The 17,122-nt window shown below is 35.3% G+C and overlaps 1 long non-coding RNA gene across 8 annotated transcripts; it reads left to right on the forward strand.

The window, feature by feature from the left end:
- Positions 1 to 5,252: 5,252 nt before the first annotated feature.
- Positions 5,253 to 11,356, forward strand: LOC145794709 (uncharacterized). Of its 8 annotated transcripts, XR_014334635.1 has the most exons (10): positions 5,255 to 5,526; positions 5,679 to 5,794; positions 5,883 to 5,941; positions 6,458 to 6,515; positions 7,440 to 7,521; positions 7,752 to 7,803; positions 9,587 to 9,675; positions 9,858 to 10,103; positions 10,329 to 10,515; positions 10,592 to 11,356. It is a non-coding gene; the product is annotated as an uncharacterized LOC145794709 (long non-coding RNA). The 8 variants fall into 8 exon arrangements; XR_014334646.1 differs by lacking the exon at positions 9,587 to 9,675; XR_014334638.1 differs by lacking the exon at positions 7,752 to 7,803.
- Positions 11,357 to 17,122: the final 5,766 nt, after the last annotated feature.

The following is a 17,122-nucleotide window of genomic DNA, read 5'->3' on the forward strand; positions in this document are numbered from 1 at the left end:
ACCTTGGGAGTCGTGCAATTTTCAGAAGAACAGAGCAGGGGAAACAGAGGCAAACTTGTGCATGACAGTGGACTTCCGAGCGGAGCCGAGCACGCATTGCATCAGGCCCTCTCCCCGAGGTTATTTACTATTTTATTAGATTAGTTAATTTGCTTAACTAGTTTAATTGGTCTGTAATATTTAATTAGCTTGTAGGTTAGTTAAATCTGTATTATTCTTTCGGTCCCTCCGAGTGAGGGAAAATTTGTAATAAGTGTGGGTGCGTCTGTGCATGTCATCCAGCCCCCACTTCTTTCTCCCTTTTACTTACCTGCTTTGATGGTTAGTACTGGGGCATATTTAATTTAGCATCCTTATGCTATGCATGCGTGCATCATTCATCGGTATTGCATGCATCGGGCTCAGCACATCATGCTAACTGCATAGTATTTCAAATCTAACTTGAATACGTGCATCAAATGGTTGCATTTCACATGCCATCCTAGGATTAGCCAAGCCTATCCTGATTGCATTCGGTATGCGTTACATTAGGCACTTAACATGGACTTGGATCATACATTGATTGCTAACGAGTTCTTTGTTTTGGCTTGGAGTACACTGTAAGCTTTTACGCTTTAGCATCCTGGCATGCGTGTGAATGTTGCCATGACAGCATGATTACCATGAGGCTATTTGCTTATGTGATATAACTGCTCGAATGCCTGTGGATGGAGGTTGAATTACCTGAATTGGAATAATGCATTAAAACCATGAGTTTTAAGCCCACTTGAGGGTGGCAAAACCTGCATTTTAGCCTACTTACGAGTAGCAAACTGCTTTCAAAAAACAAACATGAAATGTTTTGTTCTAACTCAGGCGATTCAGTCTATACTTGTATGTTGTGCGCATCACATACTAAATCTAGGCTAATAACCGGAATAAGAACGCATAATGTTTTCAAAACAAGATATCACGATTAGTAGAGGCCGATCTTCAGATCGGGCGAGAGGGAGTGCTCATGGCTAACCTTCCCCAATCGTACCCAAGTTCCCGAGCCGAGGCAACTCTGGTGATGACGGACATGTGGCCTTAGGCAAACGAGTCAGGGTTTCCCAAATTCCCCCATTAAAAAAATATTTAGGTGGCGACTCTGTATCTGGCAAAGCAGTCCATGTTTGGCACTTCTTTCTAAAAATATATTTTCCAAAACGATTTGTCGGATTTGGACTCTTTGGTTCAGATTAAGAACCGTGACGATTTGAGAGTCCGAACTGTAGTGAGCCAAAAACGAATAGAACGAGACTCATCCTCCCGGGGCGTTCGGAGACGTCTACACCTAGCCTTCTATGCCATAACCATGCAGATTCATTTATAGCAGATAAGCACTTAACATCATGATTGGGAGACAAACTATGCAAATCAAATATATATGCATTTTCATCCCTAAGACCAACGAAAAGCACTTTGTTATCAACAGAATTTTTAATGGTGCTGTGGGATTTTTCAAAAGTGACATGATTGCCTTTATCGCACATTTGACTAATACTAAGCAAGTTATGTTTTAGCCCTTCAACAAGCAACACATTTTCGATAATGGGTGAAGAAGTTTTACCAATACTACCTTCGCCGATAATTCCCTTACTATTGTCTCCGAAGGTTACATGACCTCCTTCTTTGGATTTAAGGGTTGAGAACATTGATCTATCCTCAGTCATGTGCCTTGAGTACACACTATCAAGGTACCACCGGTTGTTGCTGGATTTTGACCTAAAGCACACTTGCAAAAATCATACTTTTGGCCTTTTGGTACCCATTATTTCTTGGGTCCATGAGAGTTAGGAGTTGAAGTGTTTTGGGGAACCCATTTTTTTTCATTCTAACAAATGAGTTTCTCTTAGTAGGACATGAAGGAGAGATGTGACCTTTTTTTCCACAATAATGGCATGTGAGATGAGAATGGTTAGATGAAGCATGAACAAAGGTCTTTCTGGAATTTTTTTCTTTTGAAAAAGGTTTATAGCCAATCCCCATTCTTCCAAAGGTTTGATTTTGACTTTTGAGAATTTTATCTAAGGTATCTCTACCTTGAGTAAATTTTAAAAGTACATTTTTTAAATCTTCTATATTTTCATTTAAGACAATTTTCTCTTTTTTCAAAATTTCATTTTCCTTTTGCAAATCATCTACTTTCTTTTCAAAAATGAAAATTCTTTTTCCTTCAAAAATTCTTTTTCCTTTTCCATTTTCAAGACTTCATTTTCTAAAGTCTTGATCTGAGAAGTCAAGGATTCCTTTTCTTGAGATAAACTTGAGATCATTTTCTTTTGGCAACTACTATTCATACTTAATTTTTTAAATTCATCATGCAATTCATCAAAAGCAGTTTGTAATTCATCAAAGGTAAAGGAGTCATCATTTACCTCATCTTTAAGTGCCATCAAGCATAGATTTGCGACTTCATTTTTGCAAATATCCGTCTCTGAGTCACAGTCATCACTGTCTTCTCCCCATGCTGCGATCATGGCTTTCCTCTTATCCTTCTTCAATTGTTTTTTGAGCTCTGGACATTCTGATTTGTAGTGTCCCGGCTTGTTACATTCATAGCAAGTAACTTTAAATTTTTAATGACTTTCTCCTTTTCGAAGATCTTTGTTGAAGTCTTTTCTGAAGAACTTCCTTACACCTTATTTCTTCTTCACAAACTTTTTGAATCTTTTGGTTATGAAAGCCATTTCTTCATCTTCCTTTGAAGCATCTTCTTCTTCCTCTTGAGATTTTGAGGTAGACTTGAAAGCTATCCCTTTCTTCTTATTCTTGTCTTCTTCTTCTTTGTCTTCTTCTTCTTTTCCTTCTTGCATGACGATCTCATGGGTTAGGAGAAATCCTATTAGCTCATCAAGACTCAATGTTGACAAGTCTCTTACTTCTATCACTGCAATAGCTTTGTTCTCCCAACTTTTTGGCAATGATCGGAGAACTTTTCTAACAATTTATGCTTAGTATAAGTCTTCCCAAGAGATTTAAGATTGTTTATAATATCAGTAAAGCGAGTGAACATTTGGGATATGTTCTCATCTAGTTTCATCTTGAAGAGCTCATAGTTATGAATAAGTAAGCTCACTCTACACTCTTTGACTTTAGTGTTCCCTCATGAGTTACAATAAGTTTATCCCAAATTTCTTTTGCTATGGTACAAGTGCATATTCTGATAAATTCAGTAGCATCAAGTGTACAATACAACATCTTAACAGCTTTGGCATTTTATTGAATATCTTTATAATAAGCACTAGTCCACTCACTCTCAAGTTTGGGAACTAGCAGACCATCTATGGTTTTGGTGGGAACCTTAGGACCATCACAAATGATTTTCCAAACCTCATAGTCAATAGATTGGATATGCATAATCATATGGGTTTTCCAATAGTTAAAATTTGTGCCAGTGAAGAAGAGTGGTCTGTTTGAGGCTTGACATTTAGGAAAAAGAGGAGCTAGGGGTTTCCATAGATCACTCTAAGACGGGTAAGTCGCAATATTAGAGACGAGACTCTGATACCAATTGTTATACACGAAAGCAACCCAAGAGGGGGGTAAATTGGGTAATAAAAATTTTGGCTAAAAAATAGATTTCAAAGACTAAGAGAATAAATTCAGCAGATGATAATAAGTACACAGAAAATAAAGGAAAGGAAAGAAAAGCTTGACACAAGGATTTATAATGGTTAGACTCGCCGGCCTATATCCATTCCTCAAGAGACCTCATTGAGAATTTCTTCACTAAGAATCAATGCACCACCAAGCTTCTCCTAGCTTGTGGATTTTTACAAAGGACTTATTTCAATCTATTGAGGACCTCTCAACTAAATGCCTCACTTTACAAGTGTTTCACTCAGAAAATAAGGAACAATAACAAGAGTTACAACTGTCCTCTTTAACAAATATACTCTCTTAAAATATGGATATGAAAGTGTATGCTCACAGGTAATTTAAAACTCACTTAGATATGAAAATGGAAATACAATGGAGTGTATTAAAGGCTCTTGATTGCTCTTGAATGCTCTAGATTTTTTGTATTAAAGAAGTGTATTCGATGAACAAGGAAAGCTTCATCTTTATAGCATTAATGACTTCTAGCTGTTGAAGAGAGGAGATTTCAATCTCCTAGCTGTTGGAGCAAATCAAGGAGAATATCTTCCAGTTGTGTTTGATCAGAGTACGTAGAAAGAAGACTGTATCACTACAACAAAACTAACTATTTACAGCATCATGTTTACGACATGCATTAAATGCATGTCGTAGTTAGTACATTCTACGACAATTTTTTTTTTTTGCAAGCCGTTAATGTTTTGTCAATAACAGCATACATACCATGTAAGTCATTTATTCATATATTTATAGCATGCAAAAGTATGCCATAAAAAATATATGTTTTTATGACTTACAAAAATATGTCGTAAAATATTTACATTTAAGACAATATACATTTCATGTTATAAAATATTATAACTTTACACGGCATACATTAACATGTCGTGAAAACTTCTGTAAAAAAAAAATAATAATAATCAGAATTTTTTTATGGCATGCAAAAGCATGTCGTAAAAAATGTATATTTTCACGGCATACAAAAATATGTCATAAAATATTTGTACTTAAGATGACATACGTTTCATGTCGTAATTAGTATGTCGTGAAAACTTTTATTAAAAAAATTTCAATCCGATTTTTTTTTTTTTTTTTTTTTTTTTGATTTAAAAAAGCTAACATTTTCCAACCAAGCTTCTCACCTTAAATTTTCCTAATTGAGGACAAAACATAAAAAAAAAAATTTAAACATTATTTTATACTTTAGTGTCTCTTTTAAGGGATAATTGCACCTAGTGGGATTTTGGGAAAAAAAAAATTACACATTCATGAAAAAGTTTATAATTTTAATGATTAATATTTATATGGCTTCTCACTAATTTGTAATTATTATTTTTTTAAATTACCTTGATTTGATATTTTTCTTTCTTTTAATAATTTATTTATTTTTTACTTTTTAGATGTTCCTAATTTGAATACAACTAAAAAATAAAATATTTGTAAAAAAAATAATAAAATATAATATATATGAAATGTTTTAAATTTATATTTTTTTGAATTTAGTGATTTTTTTTAAAACAAATTAAAAAGTAAAACATATTAAAATTAAAATAAAATATTTCTTTTAAGTATATGTAAATTATTTGAATTTAAAATATTACAAATATTACAATAACTAAAACAAAAAACTTGAAAAACATTTTAGGCCCTCTTACTCTCTCACTCAGTCTCTGGTCTCTCTCTCTCTCTCTCTCTCTAAACCCTAATCTCTCTCAACCGATCGAATCAGCCTTCTTCAGCCCCGTTTGATCTAATCTCAGAGCGATTGGTGATTCATCTCAGATCCAATCTTAGAGCAATTGGTGATTCATCTCAGATTCAATCTCAGAGCGATTGGCAATTTCGAAGCTCCGCCGCCTCCACCATCTGCACCGGCGAGGGAAGTGAGGACCATCGTCTACTAAGGTGAGCACCACTCTCTCTTTCTCTCTCTCTCTCTCTCTCTCTCCTCAGTTTCGTATTCTCTTTCTCTCCCCCTCAAGCTCTTCTTTCCCATCGAGTTTGAGCAATTTGCTGTATAATAATTTGTTGATGGAATCTCAATTAAATTCCACTAGTGCTTCGTAGTGCTCTTTGATTTGATCAATTGTTTTTCGGGGAATCCTGGAAGCAATCTTCTCAATTCGTGCTATGGGTTCCTCTGCTTCTTCTCAGAAACCAGACAACATTCAAGGTCTCTCTCTCTCTCTCTCTCTCTCTCTCTCTCTATGCTAGTACTTTTCTTGCTTTTTTAGGGTTTTCATGGTGACTCAATCAATTAGGTAATCTTTCTCAATTTGGTAATATGCTTCGTGGATGAAATTCTAGAAGAAACTTACAGGTGATGCAACTTTTTCCTTCATTTTTTTTTTTTTTTTTTGTTGTTGATGTTTGTTGTCATGAGATAATATAATTTGTATGTTTTTTATTGCTTCTATTGAATTGTTGAAATGAGATATTAATTTATGCTTATGATTGTGCGAAACCGTTCTCTTTTTTTGGCTATGTTTTGTAAAGAACTAAGTATCTTAAGAATCTAACTCCCCTGCGATTTGGTTAAGAAACTTTCCCTGTTTTTGAAGTATTGAATTGCAAAAGGAATTTTGGTCTAGATGAAAGCCCAAGTACGTAAATTTGATCTTCAAAGTAGTGGAAAAACCTTAACGCCGTGTTTGGTTAGGGAAATGCTATTTGTAGCTGACATGTAACATGGGTCATATTACAAATAAATCTCAGTTTTGCAACGTATTTTTCGTATTCTAATTTTGTGATTAGAATTTTTTGTGATTATTTTCTGTTGAATATTAAGGTTTCTGTTTTTCCCCATTTTGATTTTATGGAGAATTGAATTTTTCAGAAAGATCATTAGGCCATTGATATCCTTCTAGTAGAGATTGAGCTTGCTCTTTGTGAAGGTAATTTCTAATCTTTGAATACGCAAGCTTGCATTGTTAGGGAAATTCTATTTTTGTCTCAAATAAATTTCATTCATACGCAACCTTGGAAGTCCAAATCTGATCTTCTGATTTTGCTTGCTTTTGGTTTCTAGGTTGCTATGTTTGGGATGAAATGTTAACACTTTTGAAAATTTCTCTTTGTAAATGTTGAATAGCAAATGTATAATAATGCACAAGACATTCAAAGCACAATAAGTTGGACTGCACAAATACTCACATATCTTTACCCTTGAGGTGTTAGTCTTTATATGGTGTTAATCTTTATATAGAGTGTCTTACCGCCTCCAACAAGATCCCTTCTTTGTAGAATATCTTTCGTGTTGGAATTACATTGTTTCTATTCATTGTATATAAGTACAGATCAAATAGAACATGTAACTAGGGGGTATTTTGAAAAGTTGGTAAAAAGCTGACTTTTTAGCTTTTTTGCTTTTTTTTGGTGATTTTTTTGACTAAAAAAAGTGTTAAAACCAAGAAACTGACATTTTTAGCTTGCTGCCAGAAGACTTCTAGATAACCTGTTACAAAATTATCATACGGAAAAATTATTAGTTTAACACCATACCAGGTTCTTAATGTCCGAATTCCCTTTATCGTATCCAAGAGATTACCTGGGTCAAATTAACGCTTAATGTCAAAATTAAATACACAGTATGGTATAAAAGCATAAACTCTTATGAACTAAATTGGTATGCCCAACCAATAGTAGTGACTAACATCAATTCCTATTAACATCAACTCCTAGTAGAGATATGTATGGTTTATATAATTTAATTTATTTGTTTGGTTGACAAGAAATAGAATTGTAGTGCCCTTATTTTAAATTTTTGCTTCCCTCTTCTTTCATTGGAAATGGACTCATTTACTTGGGTTTGGATCCAGAGATTACATGTAGCTCTAAGCACAATCGTATCCAAGAGATTACCTGGGTCTACATGGATAAATCCTGGGTGCATCTTTCAAGGTTTTTTTTCTCAAACACAATAACTTTTAAGCTTTTATATGGTCAAGCAATCAATATTCTTATCTCACACTTATCTTTTGTTCTTTCTTTATTCATTCTGGATCCAAATTCCAATTCATTCATTTCGATTTCCTTTAATTTTCTTTTGCGTCTCGAGGAAATCTACTAATTAGTGTCTCGAAAAATTTTATTTATTTAATTATTATTTTTTTTTCTTTCTGTTTCTTTAGAATTGTTGAAGTTTGAGGAGTGAGTTAATCAATGGAAGTAATGTGATTGAAGGTAGTATTCATTTTGATGTGTAATGTGGATTCTTTTTCCCTATATTTTCCTGTTGTTTTCTTCAGGTTGTTCTTGAAAAAAAAAAAAAAAGATTTAGTGTGAATCTCTCTTGAGAATTTATTCATCTTTGATAAGTAATCTCTATGGGAAAATTTACTATGTCTTGTATCAACTTTGAGGAGAGATGCTCAATAACTGTTCATAATTCTAACACATAGACTTTCGCTAATTGAAGATTTGTACAAAACTGAAGACAATTGTTAATGCAGTCATGTTGAATTTAGATCATTAGCTGGTTTTATATTGTGGGATGATTTTATTTGAAGTTCTAACAATTTGTTTCTGAATTCGCATTTTAACTTATTTCTCCTGTAGTTGTTTTCGCATCAGGATTTGCAGAAAGATATGAAATTGAACAGAAAACTATAATGAGCTGCTGCTTTTCAGTTGTTAGTTGTTATTAATAGATATCAAACTAAGAGAAATAGCATTTCTAGGGGGGCAATTTTGTAGCAAAAGGATCTGAAGAGTTAATGGAGTATCAATATTCTATCCTAAGTTCCTGACATCCCGAAGTTGAGTTACAACTATCTTTTTTCAAAATAATGAGCAATAGATATCCCAATTATTATAATTTTGCTGAGCTGAGTTATAATGACGCTTATTTTATTTTTAGAATACTAATTGATTTGTATACTCCAGGCATCCAACTCAACACCATCTCGATTCAGGGAAGCAGTTTTACTGTTTTAATTCTGTTTCTCTGAAGTTAAAAAAATTCAATTGAATGCCATGGAGTTATAGTGACAGACACCAAATTCCCTACGTCTTTTACATTTATAGGGAATATCTACAATAAGAGGAAGCTCTCAGCTTGATGAAATCATCAAATCATAGATGGAAATGATGATTCTGCAGTTTTACATACCTCAGACGTTATAACCCAAGGAACTACTCCCATTCCTATTGAAAATTCTCCTATTTATACCTGATGAAGAAAAAAAGTTATCATATAGAATAAATTGATATTGGTGGAAATTTTGGTTTTAGAGAGTTGATAGTATTACCAGTATGCCAGTTACAACAAGTATTGGTGATGCATTGACTGCTATTTTGTGGACCTGGTCCACACAATGATCATTGTAGATCAAAATTAAAACCAAAAAAAAAAAAAAAGAAAGAAAGCAAAAAAACATGAGCGAAGCTCTTACTATTAATTGTTTGGAAATTACCTCTAGATAGAATGAAATAGCTGTTAGTGCACAACCTATGACCAATCCTGATCCAGAAACCTAGAATGAAAAGAAAAATCTGACCTTACTTGAGGAGGAACCGGAACCAGCTAATAGTACTTCATACTAGGATTTACCAATGAAAAGGGGTTTTCTTCCAGCTTTGTCGATTAAGGTTGCACCTAAACCAGTAATAGGTACCTAAAAGAACACTAGAACCAATTCATTGTAAGAAGAGATATCTAGATCTCCAGAAAACTAAGGGCGTGAACGTTGATAACCTGAATACATGCGTAGATTATAGTTCCAGTGCTGGAAGGAAATCTTGTGAGATTAGATATGCAATTATTGAGGTTGTTGATTATAAAATTAAACTGATGTTAACTTAATATTCAGAGTTGAGCAGTCGAATTTGCCTTGTGTCGACTTATTCTGAATGAATAGAAACTAGATATGTCCATTTATCATCCTCATCTATGAATATTGTTTCATTAGCCTTTGTGATTTATGGTTTTTCTGATAGGATATGTGAATAATGGAAATATGTCCAGGATAACCTCTTTCACAGGAAGGAAAATTAATGTTTAACAAACCTCTGCTAGTGATAGATCGAGATCGTCTGTGATGGCCAATTGAGTAGGTAATGAATAACCTGCCTGAACACCAACAAATTATGACACCTCAGAATTGCCACCAAAAAATTCTACTTTTCTAAGAAACTTATTCTGAATTTTTGCTTTGGTTTGTAATGTCTTCAACTGTTTCTTTCAGCTTTAATGAAACATGAAATGAAGTTTGGTTAAATGATTGGCACTTACACAGGTTCCAAATGCATAAGAACCACACACTGCGACAAAGGTACTAAGGTAAACCATCCATTCATGCTCCGTAGAACTGCTTTTGTGGCTCAAATCTTTGGGACCATAGCCATCTTCTTCATCAGCTTGAGTCTTGTCTTCTGGTATAAGTGGCTCCCTTATCTCTTCTTGCAAGCTGTTATCACCTTGCTCCAAAAATTAGAGAATTCAAATTTATGGTCAAGAATTTAATGGAGAATTCTAACCAAAGGTAGGCCTTTCAACTCAATTTTTTCATTCTATACTCATGCTTCCCTATTGTGACAGAAAACAGATTGGGCAAATTTCATTACCTTTCATCCTCTATATTTGATCCTTGCTGTCAACTTTTGCTTATGCATATCTCAGTGACTATTTTTTTGAAGTGATTCACTTATTCTTTTGAACAAGTTTCTCTTACTAATGAATTCATTACTAATGGTGCTCCTCTTGCCAGGTTACATATCCGACATCTCATCAACATGCCACTTGGTCCTTGGATGACTTGCCAAGAATAGTAGCTTGTACCATGCATCAAGGATCTGCTGTCACCAGCATGGATTTTCATCCTTCTCATCACACATTGCTTCTTGTTATGATGGTCTTTGATCAATGATTTTAACATACCACCTATGATTTCAATGGTTGAGCTCCTACTAAATAAATATACGAATTCTTCCTTTTCTTTCCTTTATTTGACGTAGATTCTCTTTTATACAGTTGGTTCTGCTACTGGTGAAATAATGCTTTGGGAAGTGGCGATGCGATATAAATTGGTTTCAAAGCCATTCAAGATATGGGACATGGCAAATTGTTATATGCTGCTTCAAGTTCCTTTTCTTCCTTTTCTTTCCTTGTTGCTTGTTATCTTAGCATTCTATGATGTGATATATATACCTATGATATGAGATATCTATGTAGGTTGTAAACAACATGTATAAATTAATTGTGACCAGATTATTTCTTGCTTGATTTGGGGACATTTATAATACTAATCTTCAACTAGCTATTGTCAAATATTATTATCATTATTATTATTTTTAAATTCCCATTTGGAATGTTGAGATAAAAGTGATAATTTGGAAAAGAAGTCTCCAATTGATGTTAACATGCAGGAACCCTGATCTTTGTGTGTTGGACATTTATAATACTAATCTTCTGTAAGTTGTTGAGTTTGCCCTGGCTTTGCAGGAAGTTGGGTGGTTTTTTGTTGTTCTGAAATGTGTGCTTGCACCTGTTGCTGCTGCTGCTGTTGCAACATCTGCTCTTCGAATCCCTACCATTGGTATTGGGGCAGAGACTTTTTGTAGTGGCCAAGTTAATTGATTCTTTAGCTTTCTCTAATACTCCTAATAATGAATTAGACTTGACTGCTTGTATTGTATATAATCTTTTTGCTTTCATTTGTACATATAATTTGCTATTTGATCTTGTAATTTGCTTTTCAAGTACTAAAATGGGCATTTTAATGATATTTTGTGTTCATATATTGAGTTTACTCATATAATAAACTTTGAATTTGCTCTCTCTCTCTCTCTCTCTCTATATATATATATATATATTAAAAATAACCTTCTACGGCATATAAAATTATGTCATGAAAAGTATAATGATTTATGACATGCAAGAAAATGCCGTAAAAGATTATATACGGCATACAAAGTATGTCATAAATATATTAAAAATGACCTTCTACGGCATACAAAATTATGTCGTGAAAAGTGTACTGATTTATGACATGCAAGAAAATGTCGTAAAATATTATATACGGCATACAAAGTATGTTATAAATATATTAAAATAACTTTCTACGACATGCAAAATTATGCCATGGAAAGTATGATGATTTATGGCATGGCAAAAATGTCGTAAAAAGTTATGTACGACATATAAAGTATGTCAATGATGTTTGATTTATTACTTTTTACAACTTTACCTGCATGCCGTAAAAGATGCTCAAATTTCCACGGCATGTCATATAACGGCATTTGTGTGCATGCCGTGAAAGAGTTTTTACGGCATACATTACAAGCCATAAAAATTCAATTTTGTTGTAGTGTATGTAGGTCTTGGGAAGAGAAGGATTGTTAAATGCACAAACTTTTTATTTAATGTTCAACCTCATAAGTCAACTTCTTAGAGAAGATGTGGTGCCAGAAGATCTGCTCAAAGGTCAGAAATGATGACATATTCTGTGCACAAGTCTGAAAAAGTGGTTAAAAAAAGATCTGTGACAGTCCAGATCTAATTTGGCAGCTGGATTTTTCAAACCCAGATTTCGCAAGTGTCGACCCTTGCAACTTGGGTGTCGACCCTTTACTTTTCTCTCTTCTCTACGTTTAGTTTCAAATATTCCTGGTGTCGACCCTTGCTGCTGGATTGCATTATGAAATTTAGTGTCGACCCTTGTGGTTCTTGGTGTCGACCCTTGCTGCTAGATTGCATTATGAAATTAAGTGTCGACCCTTGTTGTTCTTAGTGTCAACCCTTACTACTAGATCGTATTATGAAATTTAGTGTTGACCCTAGGTGTCAATCCTTGCTCTCTATTTCTTCCTCTCCCTCACGTTGAGCTCAAGTTGGAGAAGTCTAGAAGTGTGTGAATGTGTTCTAGAGCCAACAACTAGCCTTTTATAGGCTTGGTTCGGATTAGACTAATTAAGTATGATTAGTTCTAGTTAATTTATTCTAATTATTCGGTTCCAAATCAAATTTCAATTAAACCTACCATAAATATCTAAAAATTCCATATTACACTTTGACTTAGTCAATTTCGTGTTTAGTGGCCGAATAGGCCTTCAATTCACACATTGAAACAAAATTACAGATAAATAATCCTATGACCGACAGATAAAAATGCAAATAACACATGACACATGCAATTAACTCAGGATTTCATCTTAACTACTCATTAGGCATTCTTAATCATGGTTTATTAGCTAAGTACAGATCGGGGTTGTTACACAAGGGGTAGCAACATCACTTGCCCCTTAGACTGTGCTCAACTGCATGGTTATGATCAGTTCGACAAAACACCAACTTACTTTTTGTGGAGCAAAATAGTTCGACACAAAATTTCCTTTTTGGCGAGCAAAATCAACTCAACAAAGAACTTCCTTCTTGGTGAGCATAATTAGTTGGGCAAGGAATTCTTAAGTTAGTTCTTGGCGAATAAAATCAGCGTAGTAAGAAACTTCTTTATTGGTGACCAAAATCTGCTTAGCAAGGAATCCTAAAGTTAGATAAACCACCAACTTACTTCTCAGAGAGAAAAATTAGTTGGCAAGGAGTTTCAAAGTTGGACAAACTGCCAACTTCCTTCTTAGCAAGTAAAATTAGCTCGGCAAGGAATTTCAAAGTTGAACAAAACCTTCAGCGAACCTCTTGCGGAGCAAAATCCATTCGGTAAGGAATTCTAAAGTTGAACGAAACCTTCAACAAACCTCTCACTGAGCAAATTCTACTCAGTAAGGAATTCCAAAGTTTATCAAAACCATTAACAATTTCTGGCTGAGCAAAATTCGCTTGGTAAGGAACTCCAAAGTTGATCAACACCATTAACAAACCTCTTTTCGAGCAAATTTTGTTTGAAAAGAATTCTAAAGTTGATAAAAACCATCAACAAACCTCTAGCTGAGCAAAATTCGCTTAACAAAGAATTCCAAAGTTGATCAAAACCATCAATGAACCACTTAGCAAACAAATTTCGCTCAGTAAGGAATTCCAAAGTTAATCAAAACCACTAACAAACCTCTTGCCAAGCAAAATTCGCTCGGTAAGGAATTTCAAAGTTGATCAAAACTATTAACAAACCTCTTGCTGAGCAAAATTTGCTTGGCAAGGAAATTCAAAATTGAACAAAACTTTCAACAAACCTCTCACCTAGCAAAATCTACTCAGCAAGGAATTCCAAAATTAAACAAAACCTTCAACAAACCTCTTGTCGAGCAAATTTCGCTTGATAAGGAGTTCATTTTTAACCGAAGGGCAACAACATCCTTTGCCCCTTGGACCATACTTCCAATGCACAGCAAAGAATCTATGTCGCCGAGCAAATTTTGCTCGATAGAGACTTTGAGTTCATTATAACATGTAAATTCATAAAGAAATGACAATCTTGATAAAACAATCTACAAGTTATATGTTACTTTTCCTCGACCTTCTCACCGGCATCTTCCAAAATTGATCTCCCCTGATCTCTTCAATTGATCATTCCTCGAGAAGGAACATCTTCAATTGTCAGGCCATTTAGCAAGGCTTGTTCTTGAGGAGCAGCCCTGAACCCTCCATCAATGTAGTGATCCAAATACCCAGTAGCTGCCAACTCTTTCAAGTGTTGTTTGAGCGGCGTGCATTCTTCTATTCGGTGCCCTCTCTCATCATGGAAGGTGCAACATACCTTGGGTTATATCCCCTTTGTGTCTCACTTTGTTTTGTTGTCCACTGAACGTATGCACTACAAAAAATTAAGGTTTTAGAGATGAAAATTTAGGGACAAAATTATTTTTTAAGGACCAAATATTTTTGTTGCAAAAAGTGTCATAATTAGATTTTTAGCAACTAAAATTGAACATTAGTGATGAATTATTATCATTTTGAGACCAAATTTTTTGTCTCAAAAAATAAACTATTTTGAGACCAAATTATTTTGTCCCTAAAAGGCTATTTATTAGTGACATTTTCAAAATTTTGTCGCTAAAAGCTTTGTTTTTGACTTTTCGGGACGACCTTTTAGTGACTATCCTCACGACGATAGAAATTGGTCCCTAAATGTCTTTTGCAACAAAATTTTCACTTTTAGAGACCAAAAAAATTGGTCTCTAAAACTCTTATATGTTATAGTGATGCCCCATCGCAGATTTCACTCAAGATACGGTAAATAAGTATAGTGAAGACCGTGCTAATGTCGGTGTATGCCTTCAATTTCCTTCTGACAATGCAAGAAGCCGAACATAACTCCTGATCATGCAAAGAAAGCTGTAACGAAGCATAACATGCAACAGTTTTAAGCAATCTAACATAAATCCAACTACACTACAATGCAGAAAGGATGTAAGAGAATTATGTAATTCTCGCTACGTTTCACGCGGAGAATACAATACCTGTCCGGTTCGTCTGGTTGCACCAACTTCAAATGAACCGTACATACAATATCGCGCCTGTATAAGAGAGAAACTTAACAGGTACAATATTGTTAGTAACATGCACAACAATGCAATCGAAAGCTGCGTGACAACGCAATGCATTAACAAGTGCGAATGAGGTGCGCAAGATAGCGCGATGCGCAAAATAGCGCAATTGAAATGCATGCAAAATGCGAGCAAAGTGCACAAAACAGTGCGATGATATGCAAATGATATGCAAAATTACAAAACAATGTAAAAACATGCAAATGATATGCAATGCGTTTGAAACATGATCAAACCATAAGCGGTTCAAAACCACACAAATGTCAAAGGGATGATGGAGATACAAAGTCCGTCTACCATAGAAAAGGTGCCACAACCCTCAAACCACAATACCAGCAGTGGAATAGGCACGTACACATGCAGAACTATGAGTAATGTAGACGGACACAAGAACAAGTAATTTGGTGGAATGACGTAAGTGGGGAAATGACCCGTTGAGGAAAGACCGTGATCCTAAATGCTGGACGTAACAAATTACACTACAATGTAGTATATACAATGGATAAGGCCTACGGCCAAACTGTATCTTGCCTAGGAAAGGCATGGACACATACAAACCGCGTCTAACACAGAAACGGTGCCATCACCCTCAAACCACAATACCAGCAGTGGAATAGGCACGTACACATAATATCATAACTGTGCTTCGACATGAAAAATATGGGCACATACCAGACCAAGCTCAACATGGAAAGGCGTAAGCCATAGATGGATGATGCATGCAATACTAAACTATGTGCAATACAATGCATGCATGGCAATGTAAGCTATATACAATGAATGCATGACATATGCACTATTTACAATGAATGCATGACATATGCAAAGTAAGGAAGAATGCATTACAATGCATGTAAGGAAAGATGCATGACAATGCAATATTTACAAGCTAAAATGCAATGGATGCAGTGGATAAGGCCTGCGGCCAAACCGTTTCTTCCCTAGGAAAGGCATGGACACATACAAACCATGTTTAACACGGAAACGATGCCGTCACCCTCAACATTAGGTGCGAACACATAATATCATAACCGTGCTTCAACGCAAAAAGTACGGGCACGTACCAATCCAAGCTCAACAAGGAAAGGCGCAAGCTGTGGGCGGGGGTGATGCAATGAATGCATGCAATCTACAATGCAATATATACAATATGCAATGGATGGATACTATGTACGATGCATTATATACAATGAATGCTATGTACAATGCAACCTGCTGGGAAGAATGCAACGGATGCAGTGGAAAAGGCCTGCGGCCAAGCCGTGTCTTGCCTAGGAAAGGCATGGACACATACAAACCGCATCTAACACAGAAACGGTGCCGTCACCCTCAAACCACAATACCAGCAGTGGAATAGGCGTGTACACATAATATCATAACTGCGCTTCGACGTGAAAAATATGGGCACATACCAGGCCAAGCTCAACCTGGAAAGGCGCAAGCCATAGGTGGGGGTGATGCAGGGAATGCATGCAAGCTACAATGCAATATATACAATATGCAATGGAATGTATGTAAATGCAATATTTACAGTGAGATGCATGACATATGCACTATTTGTAATGCATGACATATGCACTATTTATAGTGAAATGCATGACATATGCACTATATACAATGAATGCATGATAATGCAAAGTTTTTTTTTTTTTTTTTGAAAATGCATGAAAAGTGCATAATGATGCATGTATTTATTTTTTGAATGCATGACGACGCGTGTCTTTTGAAAGGCATGACAATGCACATGACCTTGAATGCGCGACAACACGCGTCTCTTGAAATGCATGACAATGCATGTGAACTTGAATGTGTGACGACACGAGTCACTCGAAATGCATGACAATGCATGTGAAGTGCGCATGACAATGCAACATAAAGAAGATGCATACTAATGCAAGTATGGCATGCGCATGACAATGCGAGTGGAATGACGTATAACTCAATGCGCGTTTACGACAAAGCGTTGTAACGTATGCACGTGGGGCAACTTTTGAATCTCTTAGGAGACAAAAGGATATGTCGCGCACGTATTCAAGTGCTACGCACAGAAAACACGGTCCGG

Source organism: Camellia sinensis, chromosome 1 (genome assembly GCF_055761805.1).
Source record: "Camellia sinensis isolate YWXY chromosome 1, ASM5576180v1, whole genome shotgun sequence".
NCBI classification, from domain to species: Eukaryota; Viridiplantae; Streptophyta; class Magnoliopsida; order Ericales; family Theaceae; genus Camellia; species Camellia sinensis.